The sequence below is a fragment of the Anopheles aquasalis genome, chromosome 2 (assembly GCF_943734665.1).
Source record: "Anopheles aquasalis chromosome 2, idAnoAquaMG_Q_19, whole genome shotgun sequence".
Lineage (NCBI taxonomy): Eukaryota > Metazoa > Arthropoda > Insecta > Diptera > Culicidae > Anopheles > Anopheles aquasalis.
Genome location: NC_064877.1, coordinates 28,347,451 through 28,367,481, shown reverse-complemented (window position 1 = coordinate 28,367,481; position 20,031 = coordinate 28,347,451). Strand labels below are relative to the sequence as shown.

Sequence of the window (20,031 nt, the reverse complement as noted above, 5' to 3'; positions counted from 1 at the left end):
CGATTACAACAAATAAATGAGTTTGGAGAACGATTGTGACTCGGTGCTCGGTGTGTGTCGTGTGCACGTGCGTGCGTACGCACGTTCTGTTGCGAGTTGCCTGCTGTGATTACCGAGCGTAAGACCACCGACTACTTCGACAGCCAACAGCAGCAGCAGGAGCAGCAGTAGCGACGGCAGCATCAAGTGTTCGGGTGCGTAGGTGCGTGCTGCTCTGGCCCGGCCGGCGGGCTGGTGTGCCGATGCCTAGCCGGAAACCCGCTTGGAAAGCCGCGAGAAAGTTATTTCACGCGTAATTGGTAACGGGCTGGGCTTTGGTTGCTGGTGGCCGGAAAGAAGGGAGCGTGAAGGGAAAGGTTCCATTTCGTTGTGTTCGTTGTGCGCTGAGTGTGTCCGTGCGTGCGTGCGTGCGTCCGTGCTTGTGTATGTGGTGCGTTCACGTTGGCAGTAGTTCACTACGAAGCGGAAAGACGCTCTCTACGGGGTAAGTAGCACTGTAGCGTGTTCTTTTGTTTCTTTCCCGGTTGAGCCGTAAGGCGTTGATTGCTTTTTACTAATGTATTTACCCCCTCAGCTCCATCGAGGGGCCTCACTGCCTGCGAGCGCGTTGTTCGCTTTCAACTCGAGCGCGTTCAAGCGTACGCGTACGCGTGCCATGGCGTGGCCTGGTGCCCCAATGTTTGGTGGTCATGTTTCATGGCGCATTGATTCTGGTAGCGTTTGCAGATTATCGCCATTTCGCCATTTCGGCTGTCCTGGGGCTGTGCACGAAACGAATGGTGAGGAAGAATGTGGCACCGAATGGAAACCGTTTTCCATCCATTATTTTCCCCCCGCAAGCCGCCGAATTAGAAACGGAACGTTATTCGGGATCTGGATGGTTTAGGACGCTGGGAGGTAGTAATAGCTCGAGTATGTTTATGATGGGTGTAGCTGTTGTAAAGTGCCTTATTTGCTTAGGTTAATGTTGGCCCAGTTTGATCGCCTAGTATCAAAACTGAAATTATGCAAGTATACGATGTGGTTTTAGATTTCTAGAAATAAAACGAAAAAAGCTCTGGTTTTCTGATCATTGGCTTTGATAGAGGAATGTTTAAATTTTAAACTATTTTCGTCTTCTCATTCGGGGGAAAGGTGCTTTATTTGGTTTATGTTTTGAAGCAATAGTCTGAAGTTGTTGTATTTTTGTAAATGAGTTTCTGACAAACCACAATGTATGAATATTTTTTAAAATGCTTTTAAAACTCTTGGAAGAAATACAACCACATGACAGTAAATGTAGAGTAGCGTCATTGAACAAGAATTGTTTTGCCGCCAGAATAGTACACAGATAGTGGATCATTTCAATTCTTAAAAATCTATATACTATCATTAAATTATATTCTTTCGTTAGACAAAACTACAAGAATTTTTTTTATTTAAATTTTCCTATTTAGCCATGATTTTTATTTTTCATGAGTAAAAAAAAGGATCCATCAGTTTGGTAACAGACTAACTGGTAAAAGATGCGCTTGAAAATCAGTGCAATAAATCGGAAGCTAGACAGCTCTTTGTAGGTTTGTGGATTCGATTTGCATGAAAACATGCTACAATATCGCTGAAAGATTTCCCATTTTAACATCAATAAAAGCCAACAATTAACTTCCTAAGCTGCTCCTCTTAAACGAGCAAACACTTGGGCCCAAATTCATTAGCAAGCATCGGCAAGCATTTACACTAATTCGTTTTTCGTACGTATCACCTTTTGCGCCAGCAGCGAGCACCCCAGCATCTCAAACAGATTGCAATGAGCGGACGGTGAGGCCAGCAAATGGAATTAGTTTCGTCGCTGTCGCTCATCACATCTCGGCTTATCCGATCGATTTCACGAGCGAAACAAGCGGCAGCAGCATTCCGTGAAGTGTTTCGTCGTTTCGTCCCGAAAAATTAAGGACCAAGGACCAGCGCGGTCTGCCTACCTTAAATCCGTCCTCACGCTCGGTGCTCGCACTCGGTCTCAGCCGTCGCCGTAGCCAGCCGTTGGGCGAGAGATCGAAAACACATTCGTTTGCCAAGACGATTAAAGGTTTCGCCCCGATACCCGAGTACGCTTCACTCAGCAGAAGGAGGAGAAGGAGGAGGAGGTGGAGGACATGTAATGGTGGCCTCAGGAGGGAAAGGATAATTAAATTTATAACGAAGATAATTTGAGTTGTTTCGCGCGGGCGCGACCACGGCTTGGATTCGGATCCGTGGTGGAGATTTCTGAGCATTAGGTGCATGACAGAGAGCATATAGAGCATTCGAGGGGTGCCGCGGTTGGTCCGTTGGTTTCTTTGGTACGAAAATAGCCCAACATTCCGCCCAACGTGTCCCCGCGTCCCCGCATCCCCGTGATATTGTGTCGGCCATCGTCATCACCGTCGTCGTCGTCGTCGGTATGCGCCCTGGTTGGTTGGTTGGATGGTTTGGTGATTGTGTTTCTAGGCTAGAGTGGGTACCGCATTACGAGAACGGCTTTTGGGACGGCAAATTTATTTGCTTCCTTGACATCAGCACACCCCCCCCCCCCCCACACCACCATCACCTCCTGGGAGGTTTATTTGTTGGCTGGTTGGGTTGGTTGCTTGGCGTATTGCTCGCTTTTCTCTTTCTCTTATTGTTGTTGTGTGTTTTTTTGTGTGTAAGGGAGCAAAAAGCAACTTAAGCGACATCCCAAACTATTGTGTCACCGTCTTGGCACGACAGTGGCCAGCGCAGCTTGGTTTGAATCTCTCTGTCGCGGCCACAAGGTGGATGGGCAGGGGTGGGGCACCTTGGTTGGTGGAATTAATTTCCCCCGTTTTTATTTCTTCACGTTTTTGTTTTTTGTCGATTAAACCGAGACGAATTTTGTCCGAAGGTTTTTATGTGATTAAACACACAATAAGCACGGAATGTTCTCCTCTATGCGTCATAACTGCCTCAATTCTACTGCCTTTTGAGCACTCGCATCGGAACTGTTGTCGATGCTAACGAAATGGCTACAGGCAGAGAACACGGGACCGCACTCACCATCACGCCACAACGACTTGGCAACATGAAACATGATCGGTCAGCCATTTCAATGTTGCCAAACCTCAAACCTGCGCTGCCTGTCTGCCTGTGGCACTAGACGTGTACAACGTGAGAGTGTTTGTGCCAATCATATTTCGAATTCATGTGCCTCTGTATGTTTGAAGAGAGAGGGTAAGGGGGAGAGAGAGAGAGAGAAACACAATACCGCACACCGATGGCAGCGCGTTCCAAGTTTGATGATTCTCGTCTCGACCGAACGAGGCGTAATTGAATATGTGGGTCACATACTTGGCCGCATCGCTCGTTGGCCCCTCCAAAAAGCCACTCCACTCCAATAAACGACTCGCTCCCGTCGCTCCCGTCCCACGGTGCTATCGAACATCAAAGGTATGCTCATAATGGCGTCAAAAGAGACGAGAGAGCGAGCAGACGAGTGGATGGACCGGAATGGTGAACCAGCGACAGCAGCAACACAAAGTTTTTCCACCCAATCCATTTAACCCATTCGTCGACGAGTGCCACTCGAGGCGCGTTTTCGTCCCCCCTTCGCCTCTTTTCTCTCTTGCACCACCCCACCCACGGAACGTCCTTGAGATGGCACGGCACTCTCGGGTATCACCGGGACGGGACAGCACTTCATCTCGATGCTCACTCTCTCTCGCTCTCTCTTGGGAGCATCCTCCGAAACTTGAGTCGAACCCCGGGACCTCACCATTCTTGACGAGCCACCGGTTCCCGGGGCCCCGTTCTCGGGGCCTTCCTCGAGATACCGGGTTCCGGTGAAGGGCCGGAAACTTGTTCATATTTTATCCACTCCACTCATCGACCATTCGGGCGTCCATTCAAAAACCCCCTGGCGAAGAAGGTGGGCGAGTGATGAGAAGATGAATGGCAGAGATGATGCCGCTGGATGATGTCGCAAGGAACAATCAAAGGCTGAGCAGAGGATCCCGCTAGTCTGTACCCCTTTGACGTCGAAAGTTTGTTTTGATCTTCGCTCCCGGGCTCGTTCCCTGAAGTGAAAAGTGGCTAACGGGTGGCCATCGAAATGTCGGGGGGAGGGAGTGGCAGAATCTTGTCACCACAACAGCAGCAGCACAAAGTGCCACATTTGGGGCGCCGCTGGAGTGCGACGCTTGTTCGACAGAAAAACTAAAAATCAGAGGCACAAGAACTCTTTTGTTAATTATTGTTAATTTCTTATGATAATTTCTTTATCTCGCTCCAGCTGCTGGCCGACAAAGTGAGGTTGCGTGTTGCGTAGAGCAATGGAAATGGGGATTGGAATGAGCCAAGATGCGCGCCAAGTCGTAACGGAATGTTCCAGGAAATTAATGCTATTCATTGCTTTATGTTCTGCCAATAAAGTGTGCCAGCCGCCTTTGGGCATGTTTTCAAGTTGGACGAAAACACATTCACAAATCATAAAAACAAGGATACTCTGGGGGGGGGGGGGGGGGGGGGGGTTTGAAGCATCAAACTTCTTGTACGCTACAGCGCCTGCGAAATGAAGAGACATTCGAGGCTTTGTTCCATCATGTGATGAACAGGACTTCTCGATTCCACTTCGACTGAAAGCCCTTTCACAGGGTCCCTCGTTCGCACGTCTCTTGGTGAAATGTTGAATTTTCTAATTAGCGGCCCCACCGGCGGGTGGAGTGAAAGGAGGTCAAACTTTTCGTCCAAATTCTAGGGCGCCCAAACACCGTCGAGGGAACGAAAACCGTCTTCCGAGAAACGACGCGGACCACGAGAACAACTCTGCGGAGCGAAAAAAAAGCACCAAGAATGGAGAAGTTCGTTAGATGGAAATTAAAAAGGAAATAAATCCCTCAGGCTCAGGAAGGTGGTGGTGGCCTCAACCAGCATGTACCGTGGCCCTCTGGGGTCTGGGGAGAAAAAGAAGAGGTGAAACAGGAGCAGCAATTTCGGCACTTCTAGTCCAGCGCGCCTTTAATGGACAAGGGTGCTCCGGACATTAGATAGATAGAAGTTTGCATACCACCCTCGCACAAAACCTCCCCCCTTTACTCATCCCCAGCAGTGTGTAAGTGTGCAAGCACGGAGTGTATGTGTGTCTGTGTGAGTGTAATAGATTTTATGGTCCTAGAACCGACTAATGGTTTCTAGCATCCAGCAGCTAAATAGACACTTTCACAATGACCCACCAAGCTTCTAGCGTCCATCTTGACCATAAATGAGTGAACACAGCCACAGGAACAACAACAACAACAGCAAACGGTAACGGTCTGGTTGCCCCATTCTCTTTCGGTCGTCGCTCGTCGCTCGTTGAACTTACCGCGCCTCCAGCGCCATTTCAACCGGTTTGACAGAAAGTTAGTTTCATCCCTTCCCCAAACCCAAAGGCGGCTGTTTGCTGTTTTGTAAGTAGTCCAGTAGTCCCGGGTGCTTGGGTGGAATGGTGGCAAACACTTCTTCAACTTTCTCGCACCACCTTCCGAAGCACCCCCCCCCCCCCCCCCTTTCTACCCAAGACATCCTCTTTGGCCGTTGTAAGCATTAAGGGAGTTGTTTGTTGGGTTTCGCAAGGAAATTGACCAACTTTCACGAAACTGCTACTCACTCGCTCTCTTCCTCTCTTTCTCTCTCTCTCTCTCTCTCTGTGTCTCTTCGTCTGTGTCATCGTGCCTTGACCACTCGGTCTAGGACTCACGCTAGAGGTAATGGTTTTATATTGGAACATTGGGACAACGGGCACCAGGAGGGCACCTCTTGGTCACTTGCCGTCGACGTCGTCGCTGGTGCAAGTTCCGGTAGTTTTACGGCACTTTTTATGACTCCTCTAGTGTGTGACTCGTGTCTGTGTGTGTTTGTTGGTGTCGTGGCCGACGCGTCAACCTTCGGTTCATGGCCTCGATGGTGGAGAAAACATGCCAAACAACCATCCGTTACTCTATGATGCACATCAGAATGCCCCAGCAGAGTACTCTTGCTCTGTTCTGTTCCGGTCTTAATATAGACTCCTTTAATTGACTTACTTGTCTATTACGACAAATACGAAGCTTTTTACCAAATATTATTCAAAGCAATAAATGCGATCCTTCTACTAACACTGCTGCATTACCGAGATTCTTTCATCTAAAAGGAACGAAAATAAAGGAACTCTCATCCCAAATATCGCATTCGAGTTCGAGAAAAATGGACAGAAAGGGATAAATAGCGAGCTGTCCTTTCGGTTCCCTTCCGAGCGGTGACAGCGGTCCAAGTGACGAAAGCAAAAGGTCCACTTAAGACGATTTCGCTCGAGTCGCTCTGAGCCGCTTGAGTGAGAAAAAGTTATTTTCCCCTTGCCCCCAAAAATACTCCTTCCCTCTCGCAACGAAGTCCCTTTCGGGGGAGAAAATAAAGAAATTAAAGAACCGTGACACTGACGGACCATCTCCCCAGATAAAGAGAGAGAGAGAGAGAGAGCGAGCAAGCGAAGAAACGAAGGCAGCAAATGGCTTCTTGGCCTCGCAAAGTATTGAGGGGAAGAAGGGGTGCGAAAACGGACGTGGATCTAATCTGACAATTTTGGGTTGGCCAGCAGCAGAGCACAAAACAGGCGAAATGGCGGGATGCAGCACCGTGGCACCGAGTGGCGAGTGGCGAGTGAAAGTCAACTCGTTGCGCCAGGGGCACGAAGCGAATGCAAAGTTCAAAGAACTTTTCATGCGAAACGGTTAGCAACGGTGGTGGTGGTGGTGGCGCTGCTGCTGCTGGCGCAACAGGACAATAACAGTGAACGAGGATGCTTGGCCGCCTGGGGACCACCATCGGAAGGGGAGAGGCAACTAAAAATGCCAACATCGTCTCGGTCGTCGCCGTCGTCGTCGTCTCGTGGCGTTCTCGTCGTCCACAGCCCTTAATTCTCTGCCCGCGTCTCTGTGTGGAATTCAACTAAAATGTAACATAATTAAATTTTTATCATTAAATTACGCTGGCACGCTTCGGTCCGCCGGCCATTGCGCCAGCCAGAAAAGGGGACATCGGAGATAAGCTTGCTAGCCCTGCGTGCGCTCCGCTGAATTCCGTCGCCGGTGCTCTCTGCTCAGTGTTCAGTGCTGGCAATTGTTCGTCCGTTCGTTGCGCCACCATCTCCTTGGGAGAGGGGAGGAGACCGTTGAATACCGGGTGTCCCGGGTGGCCTAGTGTCTGCATCGTCTGCGCGACCATTCCTCGAATGCATCATCCAACGTTGGTAGACGCCATTTTCATCGAAAATTCCCTTTCGCTAGAGTCTCCAGTGTGGCCACCGCAGGGCACTGAGAGGAACATGAGGACAACCCGGGGGGGGGGGGGGGGGATCAAAACTGACACCGACAGGTGGTGCGATGTCTACGGTGCGGATCATCGCCATCATCGTATAGGACGTCGTCGTCATCGCAAAACGAACGACGGAAACGACTCATTTGAGTGGAATCGCATTAGTTCGTGGTGTGGCCGTTGGATGATTACGGCTAGTGGCCACGGAAGGGGGGGGGGACTCCACTGCCGAAACTCTATTCGGTCGGGGGGAGGTGGTCAAGCTTGTTGCCACGGGTTACGGTTGACGCGACCGACGGCGTTCCGTGTGCTCAATGGTCCTCAACCCGCAACCGGTTCAGGGCTAGGCGGATGCTGTGGATTTTGTGTTTGGCATGCGATCTGCCATGGAATGGCCACGGATTAAAAATATGTATATATTTATACCCACGCTTACACATTGTTGAAGCTACACAACTTTTAGCTTCTTTTTTTTTAATTTTTGTACAGCATTAGCACCGTTGTCATGGTTTGGTTGATGAAAACAATACGAAAATCCGTCGAAAAATCAAAGGGGGCAGTGAGAAGGAAAAAGCAAAATTTGTTTTTTCCTAATGTTCAACGTGAAGTACTGGCGCCTCCATCACTATCGATGGAGTATGTGATGGAGGCGCCAGTACTTCACGTTAAAATTTTGGAAAAATGATATTTCTCCATCATTTAAAGGTCACGTCCACTAGTTGGTGACGTCTTTATGTCTGTTATGTTGGGGGAATTGTTATTCACCCAAAGGTTACGGTCAGTGGTTAGTTTAAGATCCAAACAACACAACCGTTGGTATCTCATTGGACATTGGTATTGCAGCTGCCACAGTGAGGACGGTGCTTTGTCAAACCGTACAAGTCGCAGTCCACCGTGGCCAGTCGTAACGAAAGCAGATTGAATGACTCCCACAAACACAAACACTCAATCTATGCCTCACGCCTCGTGTATGGCGCTGGTCCAAAACAAACGTTTGGCATCTCGTTTCATAATCCAACCAACCAACCAACCGACCGGCTGTTCGTCCTTAACCCTCATCGACCTCTTGCTTGGTTGGTTGGTTTCGTTCGTCTTGGATTGTTGATCCAATGTTGGGTTCTGCGGGGTTTATTTTCGTTTGTCAAATTGAAAACATGTTCACACACGAAGACATAGTTCATCACAGGGCGTTCGATGGACGAGATTTGAGTTACTCGAGCAACCACCAATCAGAAGATAGTATTTCATTCGTAGAAGGCCTCTAACACTCCTCCCGCAGCAAGCTTGATGTTTCAGCTTAGCAAGCATCCAATGTTACCTTTAATGCGGCCTCCCATTGTCTTTAATGGTGTTCAGGAACCCAAAAGGTGAATGCATGAAGCTCCAGAGAAGTGTCAAGTGACTTGAACATCTGCAGAGATCCGCAGAGTGTTCAAATGCAGAGACATTGTAACGAACAAACACTTGCGATCACGGCCACGATCCACACTCCACCTTCCATTCGGTTTCCAATTCCGACAAAACGAACAAGAGCGACACAATTCGCTTCGAATGGTTCTATGATTTGATCAATCCCAAACTGAAACCGAAACAGTCCACCACGCACCACCGGTGCGACACAATCAACCCATCAACCCCTGGGAAAGGGCACTCGGCGTTCTCGTTCCGTGCCAGGTTTGTTTAGGTACCAGCGGATGCTAGGTACTTCATCTGTCCCATTTCCGGACTTTGCTTTCAATCATCATCACAAGGAGCAGTAGCAGGGGCGGAGGGGGGAATCGTATTAGGGTTCGGTTTCTAGCCACCATTTGCTGCTCTCTTCAAGGCACCAATCGGAACTAGCTGGCCGGATGGATGGTCCAGGTGACACGTGTAGCCGGGGGTATAAAGTTTTGTTCGACCCCAGCCTACAGGGACAGTGGCCCAGGTAGCAGGTGTCGCGCCCGTCCACACGCACACAGAACCGGATTCGGATTGAGTTTCGCTTCTTTTGCACTGTCATGGTCCGCAAACGGGGAACGCGTAACGGTGCTCCCTTTGCTCTCGTAAGAGGCTGACCTTTTGCTCCACCATCCCCATACTGCCACCCTCGAAGAAAAAAGAAGAAGGAGAAAAGAGAAAGAAAAAGATAGATCCTGATCGAATCTCGGTCGAAAAAGGTGGCTTGCTTCGGTTCGCGCGTTGCTTTATCCACCGACGAAGAGGGAAAACGAAAATACATATAAATAGAGATGAAGAAGGATCGGGATAGCTGGGTCCCAGGGTGCCGAAGGTGAGGTCCGGAATCCGAAGCGGAAATCGAAATCCCCCGAACCACTGGGACGATGCGGGACCGGGGTGGTGATTCTTCAATTTTACTCTTGAATAGAACCGATAATGAATATCGAATAAATTGCTTTTTTCCCGTGGCCCTACCGAAATGCCCAATGCCACCGGAGGATCCTTCCCCCCTCCCCCTGGCCACGTTGTGTGTGGTGTTCTGGAGTGACGAATACCGTTTGCTAGCTCACCTGCTGCTGCTGCTGCTGGTGCTCGTGTCTCAGATTGCCAATCTTCGATTCGCAATTTTCGCCCCCCCACCAAAAAAAAAAAAGAAACCCGACCTGTGCTGCGGTGCCGCTGCTGGACCTGCTTTATAATTCTGGGCTGGTTTTCTCGCCTCCAGGCCAGCACATGATTCATTTACGTGCCCGCCAGGTATCGGATCGGTAGGGATGATGGAATTTCACGAAAAAGAAAAATCCCGTCCCCAGGACGACCATGTTACCGGCGGATGGGTCGGTCTAGACGCCTAGAGCGAGGAGTTGCTTTTGATACCTTCCGGCCACGGTGCTGCTTACTTATTCATAGTCACGTACTGCCGTACCCGCGTAATGCTGCACACCCCCCTCCTCCCGGTGCCCTTGGGGACCATCGGGCAACGTAACTGACTTGTGGTTCCATTTCGGTTAGCACTCTCACAGTGCGTGCCAGCGTTCCATGGCGATCGCTCACACCACTGGCACTAATCGACTACCGGTCTAATCTTATCATCCCCTCCCCTCTATTCCACCACCAGCTAGCAGTGTGGCGTTGCGTGTTGCGAAAGAAATGTGTCCAGAGCCTTCGCTAGAGATAAGCAATCGGTCGTCGTCGACCACATCATCGATGTGTCTGTCGGTCTGATTAAATGCCATTTTGTCGCTCTGGAAGGGAATTATTAGGATCACCCCCCCCCCCCCCTTCACCCTCTCTCAGATTCCTCCCTGTAACGCCTCGTGACGCAGATCATTAAAAGCAATCACGGTCTGCTCAATTTTATAGTCTTCCCCGGTCGCGCAACCAACGAGGCATGCTGGCATCGTCGCTAACGGTCAAGGGTCTACGCACGTTCCGCTTCCGCTTTTATGTCTTCGTTTGCACGAGGGGATGCAAGGGGAAGGGGTGGTGCCGAAGTGGCCGAACGAGCTTGTCGTTAGTCCAGTAAACTGTGCTGTCCTGAAGCTCCCGGGGCGGGTGGGCGTCCGTTACATCGGAAAAATCCCTCGCGAAACCACCCCTCTGGATAGGGGCATCTTCACCCTTATCTCACCCCATCGGAAAAGCGAGAGAGAGAAAGAGAGTAAGGGACGGTGACACGCCGTTCGGTGTTAATTACTTTGTAGAACAAAGTCGTAACCATCATCGGCACGTCTCATCGGACTCGCTGTGACCGGCGGCTGTCAATCATGGTGGATGGCGGAGCAGCGGAGACATCAGCTAGCCACCCTCTGACCAGCCTTCCGAACCGGGGTGGGGTTGTTTTAGATGTTTTTTTTTTCTCTCCCTGTCTCTCGGAAAGTTCTACTTTCCGCACCTACCGCTACTCGTCCGGACGGTCAGCTTGCCGGCATCGATGGACCGATGCCATCAGTTTAGCAATTAAAAAGTTTTCAAAATGCCGACGAAGCGCTGGTGCGGCGTGGCTAGTTCCGTGTTTCCTCTTGTAGCTGCTGCTGCTGCTGCTGCTACTCCCTGTCCCTTACTTTGTGTTCTCCGTTTTATGCTTCACTAAGAATTCGTTAATACCTTCCACCGCCGCACGGAACGGCACAGTGAGGCTGGACTTTGAGGCTGGCTGGAGACGAAAGAAGACAACCAACTCACCAAATTCGCACCCAAGCATTAGCGTTGGCGCCTGGCGATCAAAGGATAACGAAGCGGACACTAATCTACGGGCCGCGTCCTCTAACAGGGGACGCTCCACGAGACTTTGCTGATTGGCATGGTGTGGTGGTGGCCAAAAACAAGCAGAAGTGAAACGAAGTGTGACCAATTGTCGGTGTGGCCCGCCGACAAATGTTTCGGCGCTCGAGAGATTCAATTAGAGAGAGAGAGAGAGAGAGACACGCCAACACCAGGCGGTCCATGTCTCGTGAAACTTTGCACTCGCGTCCAATAATGCGGAAACGCGATGGTTTCGGTGGCATGATTATGCTTATGCGGCCAACTACGATCCTCGACGCTCCTGTCAAACGCTCGGTGAGGGCTCGGTTTGATGCGGCCTGCTGCTGGACTGGATTTGAATCACTCTGCACGGAGCAGAGCTTTTTCAATTCTCGCGCCCTAGATGGGCCACGATGGGAACACAAGTTGTACATTTCTTAATTACTGCTCCAGATCTCCGAGTGGCATGGTGTGGCGCAACAAAAGTGACAAAAGTGGAAGAGATAGAGAACCAAGAGGCGAGTAGTGGAATGCACGACACGCAGGACCACTTCATTAAAGCTCCACCACTCCGCCGTACAACAAACACACTATAAACAACGGTCATCAACAACGGTGCTGGCACACATACGCGGATCGGATGGGTGTGCGCCTTCTTGAGGTGGATTCATCCTCGGGCCCATCATTATGCTTTGTGCGAGTGCGCTTCCCCGCACGTTTGCTTCCTTTCCAAGGCCGAATACTGTTGGCCTTGGCCCCAGGATGCCGTTGTAGTAGTAGTAGTAGTTGTTGTTGTTCTTGTTGTTACTCATTTCGTTCTTCTTCCAACAACACTGTTCGGCCCCTGGTGTGCCACCGGATTATCTGGCCTCGCTTGCACACGCGCACCACCGCAGGTTAAGTAGCACTTCCCCTTTCCTTTCCCTTTCCCTTGTTGGCCATGTTTCAATGTTCTCAAATGGCCCAGGAAAGTGACGCGCTGGTGAATGTGGTGGGACGGTGAAAAGGATCGCAACAGCATCGCCGGTGGCTGTTTGTGATGTTGTGCTCAGGTGATGCGGCCAACGGAGAAGCTCAAGTGCTGGCTGGTTGCTTGCTGGGGCTGCTGGGGGTAAGGTAAACATCGCGCTAAGATGATGCTCGGCTGATGGTTTCGTTTATCAATTTTGCACCGAAATGGCTCACCTGTGCTGCGTTTGTCTTCAACGCGCACAACGCCACCCACGTGCCACCCCTTCTTTTTCATCCTCCCCTCGATCAGTCGTCCTTTCACTGGAGTCAGCCGCAGCCTGGAGTGGACGTCCCGTGCAGCTACTAGACCGAATGAAGAGCGCACACATACAGAGAAACACAGGGTACTACTGCGTCAGACGAACTGATAGCGACCGACAGCGCGGTAGCCCGCGGCGAGCGTGGAGCTGATGGAGAAAATAATTAAATTAAATTTCTCAACAACCAAGCAGTACCCCCCGGGGGGTGGTGGATAAGGAGGAGGTGGAGATGGGGGATGGCTAGATACCTGGCATGGTCTGTGTGCGTACGTGTGCGAGTGTCTGTTGAGCGGCATCAGCAGCAGCAGCAGCAGAATCGACCACAAGCGGCCGCTGGTTGGTGAGGATTGGGTCTGTTGCTGCTGCTGCTGCTGCTCGAGACAGAGAGATAACAGCTCCATTTAATCAAATGGTACAAGTTTAATCAGACACAGACAATTGCAGAAACATCACACCGCACTGCAGCCCCCCTCCCCTTTCCCGAGGGTCTCATTGTGCGGAGTCGAAGGCTAATAGACGGGATAACCACGGTTTGTGCGTTCGCCACACATTCCACCATTTGCAATCGATACATCCGATGAGCAAATGCTGATGTGGTGATGCTATTAGATTATTCACAAACAGACGCACACAGTGCGCCGATGGCAAATGCTACGAGCGAATGTCAAAGCGAATGATTCATAAATTAGATTTCAAATCCCAAACTATTGCTGTCCACTTGGAACGGCGCTGAAATGAGAACGAAAGGAGGCCATCTCGAGGTCAAACAAAGTGACTTATCTTCCTTTCCGCCCCCTAGATGCATCATCCCTTGCCGGATGCCGTTGTTGAGGTTGTGGTACTTCGTTCGTACTCCCTTTTCATCCACATCCTTTGCCTCATTTTCTTGCCATGATGAATACTTTGTGAGGGAGATCAAGCAAGCGGCATGAGCCTCTGTTTGAGGCAATAGAGCTTCCAGGCTTCAAGCTCCCAGGCTCCCCAGGAACGACGGGCCGGATACGGTACGGTGCGGGATTATTTTTAATTCCTTCCGTCTTTCGGAGAGGCGAATGAATGCAAAGTGAAGCATTCTTGGGTTGGATAATGATGAACAGGAACCGAACCGTGGAAGAGGCGCGCTGGAGGCGTTTTGCAAAAACAAAAACATCTCAAACGCCCGTGGCCTGCTGCTGCGCTGGTGCTGAACGAAAAGTGAAAAAAATGTTTTCAAGAAATCGTTGCTAGAGAGAATGAGAAAGAGAGAAGGATGGGAATGAAGTGTACTTGGTTGGATTTTCCTTGAAGACGCAACGGCTGTTCGGGCTGCTTGCAGTACTTGACGTACGAGGACGACGAGAACGCTCTCCTGAGATTAATCCAAACGCAGAAGACGCAGACGGGGAGATCGTGGTTTGCGGTGCTAAATGAAGGATTTCTCACTGCCGCCATGGTCGCCATTTTCACGCGGAACCTCATAGAGCCAAACACAAACAACATTTGCAGCAACCGTAGGGAACAGTAGGCTCCGTGGTGGGTTTCGAGCGTTCCTTTCGCGCTCTCTCTCTCTCTCTCTCTCTCCTCCTGTTTTCTCTCTCTTTTGAAAGTGATCGAGAAAATAAATAAATCTCACATAAAAGCATAAACGCGGCATTTCGGAGGAGAAAAAAGAGTGCAAAAAAACGGAAGAAAATGGAAGTGCTTGCGAGGGAGACGGAAAATTGCTTCACTCCAGCGTAACTCCTTCACCCAGTCTCCACACCCACCATTGGCACAGTGGTCTTGTGGCTGATTGGATCGGCTCTCGAGGAAAAGTATGTAAATAAGGCTGTGGCGGTTAGGTTAATTACTTTTTTGCTTCGAAAATTATGCTCCCTTAAGACAAAACTGGGAAAAATAATCTTTGCTACCATCCGCGGGAGGAGGACGGTGGGAGCGGAGGGAAAGTTTGCTCTTTCATTCGGGAAAGGATGATGAGGACCACCACCGCTCTCTTCCCTTCCTACCCTTTTGAGGTTGGTTTGCGCTCGAGCTTCGAAATTATGTTGAAGTTTCGCTCCATCAGCTTTCGGTTGTATTTGTGTGTTGGTTTAAAAAAAAAAGATGGAAAATGAAACCCACATTCTGCGTACCAATCTAAGGGAAGGACTAAAAGCGGTTGTGGAGAAGGATTGTCGAAGGGTTGTCAGAGGCCAATCCAGCAAAACGACCGAAACTCGATTAATTAGCGTGCTTGAGATTACCTTTGATTTGACTTCTATCGTTCACTGCACTCGATTAAGGTGTGCGTCTGTGTTTTGGTTGAGAATTGATGGCGAAAAGAACGTTCTCTGCGCATGAAGAGCTATTCATTTCATTCGTGAAATATTGATTTATGGGTATTAGCATAACTCTTCATTCTAAACCATTTTTCATTAACATGATTTGGGAAATCTCCGTCCTACGATCGTTAACAATGAAACGGCTCACCTCATCCCGAGCAATCACTCTCTGTCAGAGGTTCTTTGTGCTGTGGTATGTTTTCAAGAACATTAACATCGTGCAACCAGTAATATTATCGTTAGTATTACATACTAATGCGTTGTCATTATTAGAACTTTTGATTAACACTTCTAAGTGTAAGTTTGTCGTTATAAATAAGGCATATAGCCAGCATCTACTTGGTTCGATTGTAGTTTATGGTACACAAATAGGTAATTGAATGTAGGTAGCGAGTAGTGGTTAATACGTTAATGTTATGCCTGATCGACCAATAAGTGAAAATTTGAGTAAAAAATTAATTGGCACATAACATTCGAAATCGTAATGACAAGTTTTATCATATTCGTTGATGAGCTGCTGTAATTTTTCATTAACTGGGCGATTTCACTGACTGAACTGGAATATTTCATGCTTTTTTTGAATTTTTCGCTTTCAAATTTAATTTATACAGAACTGAAACTTAACTTTAAACTAAACTTACTTTATATTTTAAACTGCTGCGAGCTATCCCAATTCCATCCCTTACCGTTTCCCTCAAAAAACTAATTCCGTCCAAAGTGCATCCTCTAAAGTAACCATTCTAGCAAATATTTTTTGCTTGCTAGCCACCCCACTCGGCCCTCCCTTGGCATACAAAAAGATCAAATACTGAATGGTAGAACGTTGGACGGGCAGATGAAGCCCGGTTCACGCTTTTTTGTCGAAACTGAAACCTTCTCTTTTGTCCCGTGCCGCACCGGTGGGATGCAAGAAGTGAAAAGACGCGCTCCACCAGAACTCCCTGTGGGGGGGAAAAGAAAAACCTTTAATGAACGCAAATGCACGAGACACATTTGTCGTGCATTCTCTGTACCCTCGTAGCAGCGCCATCACCCCATCTCCACCCAATTCTAGGCCATCCAGATAAGCGCAGCGAGCGATCCGTTGGCTGGCAACCAACCCACCGGTGTGGGCACCACCATCAACCATCCCCTCCACCCGACAGACGGAGACGAGGTTTTTTGCAAAAACGCGAGTCCTCGAGTCGAGTCGAGTCGCGACTAAATTAATTACCAGCGGCGGCCACGATGCCACGATGGTTGGTGGCGGTCAGTGGCCGTACAGACAGACGGTCACCTAGCCGACGGAGTGCAGTGCAGTCACCGTTGGAGATTGCTCAATGCTCCACTTGTAGCCGGCCCCCGAGTCGCTACCTGCCATGTCGTGGAGCAAATCCGTCACTGTCTCATCGCAGCGGCAGCTCTTCCGCGTTACAATCGCGTCGGTCTGTCGGTTGCACCGGTGCAATCATGGATCATCTCGAGACAGACCCAAAAACCCTTCCTTACACAATTAACGAAAACGCAACCGTCGCAAACCGCACCGCACGTTGGCCCCACTTGTCATGTCGCGACTTTGTCACTCGCGCCATCGCCAACGACACACATTGTGCGAATGAGACTTTCGTCGCATCGTCGTCGTCGTCGTCATCGTCCTGCAACTGCGATCCGATGCTCATGCATGCTTCTAAGTCCGCTTGTCTTTTAATTAGATTTTGGACATTCCTTAAAACCGAAGACGAATCTCTTCTCTTAGAATCACCTTCGAGCGCACCACGATACACCATCATCATGTGCATGTAACGGTGGCAACGATGGAGACGCAGAACGGCTTCAAGAAGGCAACGGCACAGCGCACAGCATTGGCCACGAGCAAATGTGTAATAATGTGGAAGCGCTATTCAAACATTAAAACACTAAAAAGCAATCTATTGTTTGCAGCCCCCGGACTGGCTGGCTGGCTAGCTGGCGGATAGCGCCTTATCTGCGCGCCCGGTCGGTGTCTTCGAAGAAAAAGAGAACAATGCATAGGCGCCGCCTTTGAGGAATCCATGGTTTTCTCTCTTCTTCTTGTTTTCATTGTTCTTTCCATTCAACGACACACAGCGGGGAGCGGCATTGAGCTAGAAATGTCCATCCAAAAGCGGTGGACGCCCCTGAGGACGCCTTGAAGCTAATGCTTCCGAGCCAGCGAAGGACAGTGAGAACCATGGATTAAATATTCACTCCAAGGGTGGCGCTGGTCGTGCTGATGATGATGATGGTGGTGGTGGTGGTGGTGGCTAAAATTGTATAATTAGCTTTGTGCCTCACACTTACAAAAGCACACACAAGGAATAGGACGAATCTCGTCGGATATACGATCCAGTGTTGCGGTGTGGCAAGTCAGTCCAGGGCCTGCATCCGGTTTCAAGCCTCGACACTGGTGGCGGTTCCGACAGAGAACCAGAGACTGGACCGCACGGGTGTGCAACGTACGCTCGCTCTGGGCTGGCCTCAGAGGATCTAGAAGAACGGACACAAACGAAGAAGAAAAAAACTGAATTCCCAGCCAAGCGACGAGACCGTTCTTGCTTCGAGCAAGATGAGCTGCAATTTTGTTAGCATTCAAATGAGCATCGAGTGTAACGAGTGCGAGAGTCCTCTGTCCCTGTGGTGGGACCTGAGAGGAATTTTACAGTTTTTTACTGCCACTGGCCCTCTTTTTTTCCTACTTCTATTGTTCTTGCTCCGCCACCGCTGCTGGTATGCTGGTATTCGTTAAATTAGATTTTCTCGAAAAACTGATATTACAGCTTGGTTTCTATCTCTCTGTTTAGTTACTCCAGTGCTCGGTATCCAGTGGTCCATGTGAAAGGAAATCACCAGCTCAATGTGTTTGCCCACTAGGCACCAACATGCAGCAGCGCTGCACTAAACGCAGATCACGTTTGATCATGTTTTTTCTCGCCCAGAACATGGGCGCAAGTTTACCGCGGTGCCGTAGGTAATCACTGGCGTGGCGCAACCTGGCACTAGGAGCATGAAAGACCGCGCCCCCGAGAGGCGCGTAAGTGAATGCTTGCAAATGCAGCAAATTAATTAAAATATCATTCTGTTTCCGGTCGCGCTGTGGGTGAGGTTGCCCTCTTGGACGGAGTTTCTTACTGGGAAAGTGCGGCAACTTTTGTGGCCAAACTTAAAATTCATTCTTCTTTATGCTAATATTGCTGCGTCGCGTGTTGGAGGGCCGGTGAGGGGATGAAGAGCGCTGTGCAGAGTTTCAGCCAACCACCGTCTGTCTGTCTGTCTGTCTGGTTGACATTTTGAAATATTTTTCGCTGCTTTTTACTTTCTTTTCTACTTCGTTGTCTTTTCCACCGTTCCTGGTGGCCATCCTGCCTAGCTTCGGTTTCCGGTGCCGGTTTCTTGAGGTACGAGGTCTTTTGTCTTGTCCTCCAGGGCGCTCCAAGGGATTCTCGGGATTTCATCGTGAAAGAACAGTGTGCCCATGGGTTGATGGCCCGTTCCTTCACGGTTTTTTGTGTGCATTTTTATGCCACCAGCCGCGTGCGTACCGAATGGCACCGACCGGAGAAATTCATGACATCCGGGGATTAATTTAAGGGCGAAACGGGCCAACATTGCACTTGACAGCAGCCATTCCCGTTGCAGCAGATTGTCTTCTAGTGTATTTTGATCGTTCCGGGCAGCGCCAATAAGAAGCTTCTCTTTTTCCCCTGTTTTTCGACAGCTTTCTTTGCGAAAGCTTTTTGGTGCCAATTAGACGCAAGCTTGTAGCTAGAATGTGCGCATCCGATTTCATGTATGTGTCGGTGTGGTGCGTGTGTATCAGCTAACGAATTCCAATTCCATTTTGTTTTTATTTGCTTCCATCCAAACGATGCTTCTCGTACAGAGGCGTGTGTTTCAATTATCAACCTATCGGCATTCAGGCAGCTGCTCGTTAGCAGCGATGAGATGAAACGATCCGGTTCGCAGGCGCATATAAATAGACCTATCGCCATTGTCACTCACTCGCGCATTCCCAGAAGCTTTGTTCGCATTTTTTGGCCATCACAATAGCCACGAGCAGCAGCTACGAGCGGCCAGATGACTTCTAGTGATCCTCTTCGCGATTCGCTTCGTTTTGCTTACTTTCACATTCAGATATGCGACGGCTCGGTTCGGACTGACGAACCCGGTTGGCCTCATCCAGAAGGTAATCTATTCCGACGAGCCGGAGCTCACAGGAGCTGCGGAGCACGAGTATCGCGTTTTCGGGTGGCTTCTAGAATTCATCGCGAGACCACCTTTCCCCCCTTGCCTTCTACCCCCGCCTCCTGTCTCTCTTCTACGCCTCAGACGCCATTTCTAGTGGTATCGAACAACTAACCGTTAACGTCATATTTTGCTTATTCATGAAACGTTGCGACACCGCAGGCCCACTACGACCGTTCGTCGATGCTATCGGGCTTGAGCCCGGGATCCGCTACGGCACCACGGAGCGGAGTAGGCTCTGTTCAATAATCGGTTTGCATATTTGCCAGCGAGATGTCGCACAAAGCCGGTTACCCTCCCGTTACCGTTCCTTCCTTACGTGAGTGCTTTTGCGTGCGAATTGCTTTAACGAATTGCCGCTCCACACACATCCCTCTCTCTCTCTCTCGATGTTGCTTCCCGATGTTGACAGTATGCAAATGCGGACGCGTGTCTGTGCCTGTGAATGAAAGAACGCATTTGATGCTTGTGGGTAGCGGACGGGATCGCAAGGAGCCACGATGCAGAGTGTAGTTTCCCCCGGGGAGGGGTTTTTCCTCGTTTTTGCTTTCGCTCCAGCATGACAGCATCCATCCATCCTTCCGGTTCCGGATGGCCGTGCGGTTGCGTTGCGTTGCGATGACCTAAATTCCCGTGCCACGCTTCGATAACACCGAAAACTGCATCATATTTAGACAAGCGAGCGAATGTTTAAACAACACCACACCCAGAGCTGCCCGGCTGTTTGGCCAATT

At 49.8% G+C, this 20,031-nt stretch overlaps 1 protein-coding gene across 1 annotated transcript in view; it reads left to right on the top strand.

Annotated features, from left to right (window-relative positions):
- Window positions 1–362: 362 nt before the first annotated feature.
- The window catches only part of LOC126581679 (serine-rich adhesin for platelets), a 139,097-nt gene continuing 119,428 nt past the window's right edge, over window positions 363–20,031 (top strand). The window contains exon 1 of the mRNA XM_050245497.1: window positions 363–484. The gene's annotated coding sequence lies outside the window, so the exon portion shown is untranslated. The remainder of the gene's footprint in view (window positions 485–20,031) is intronic.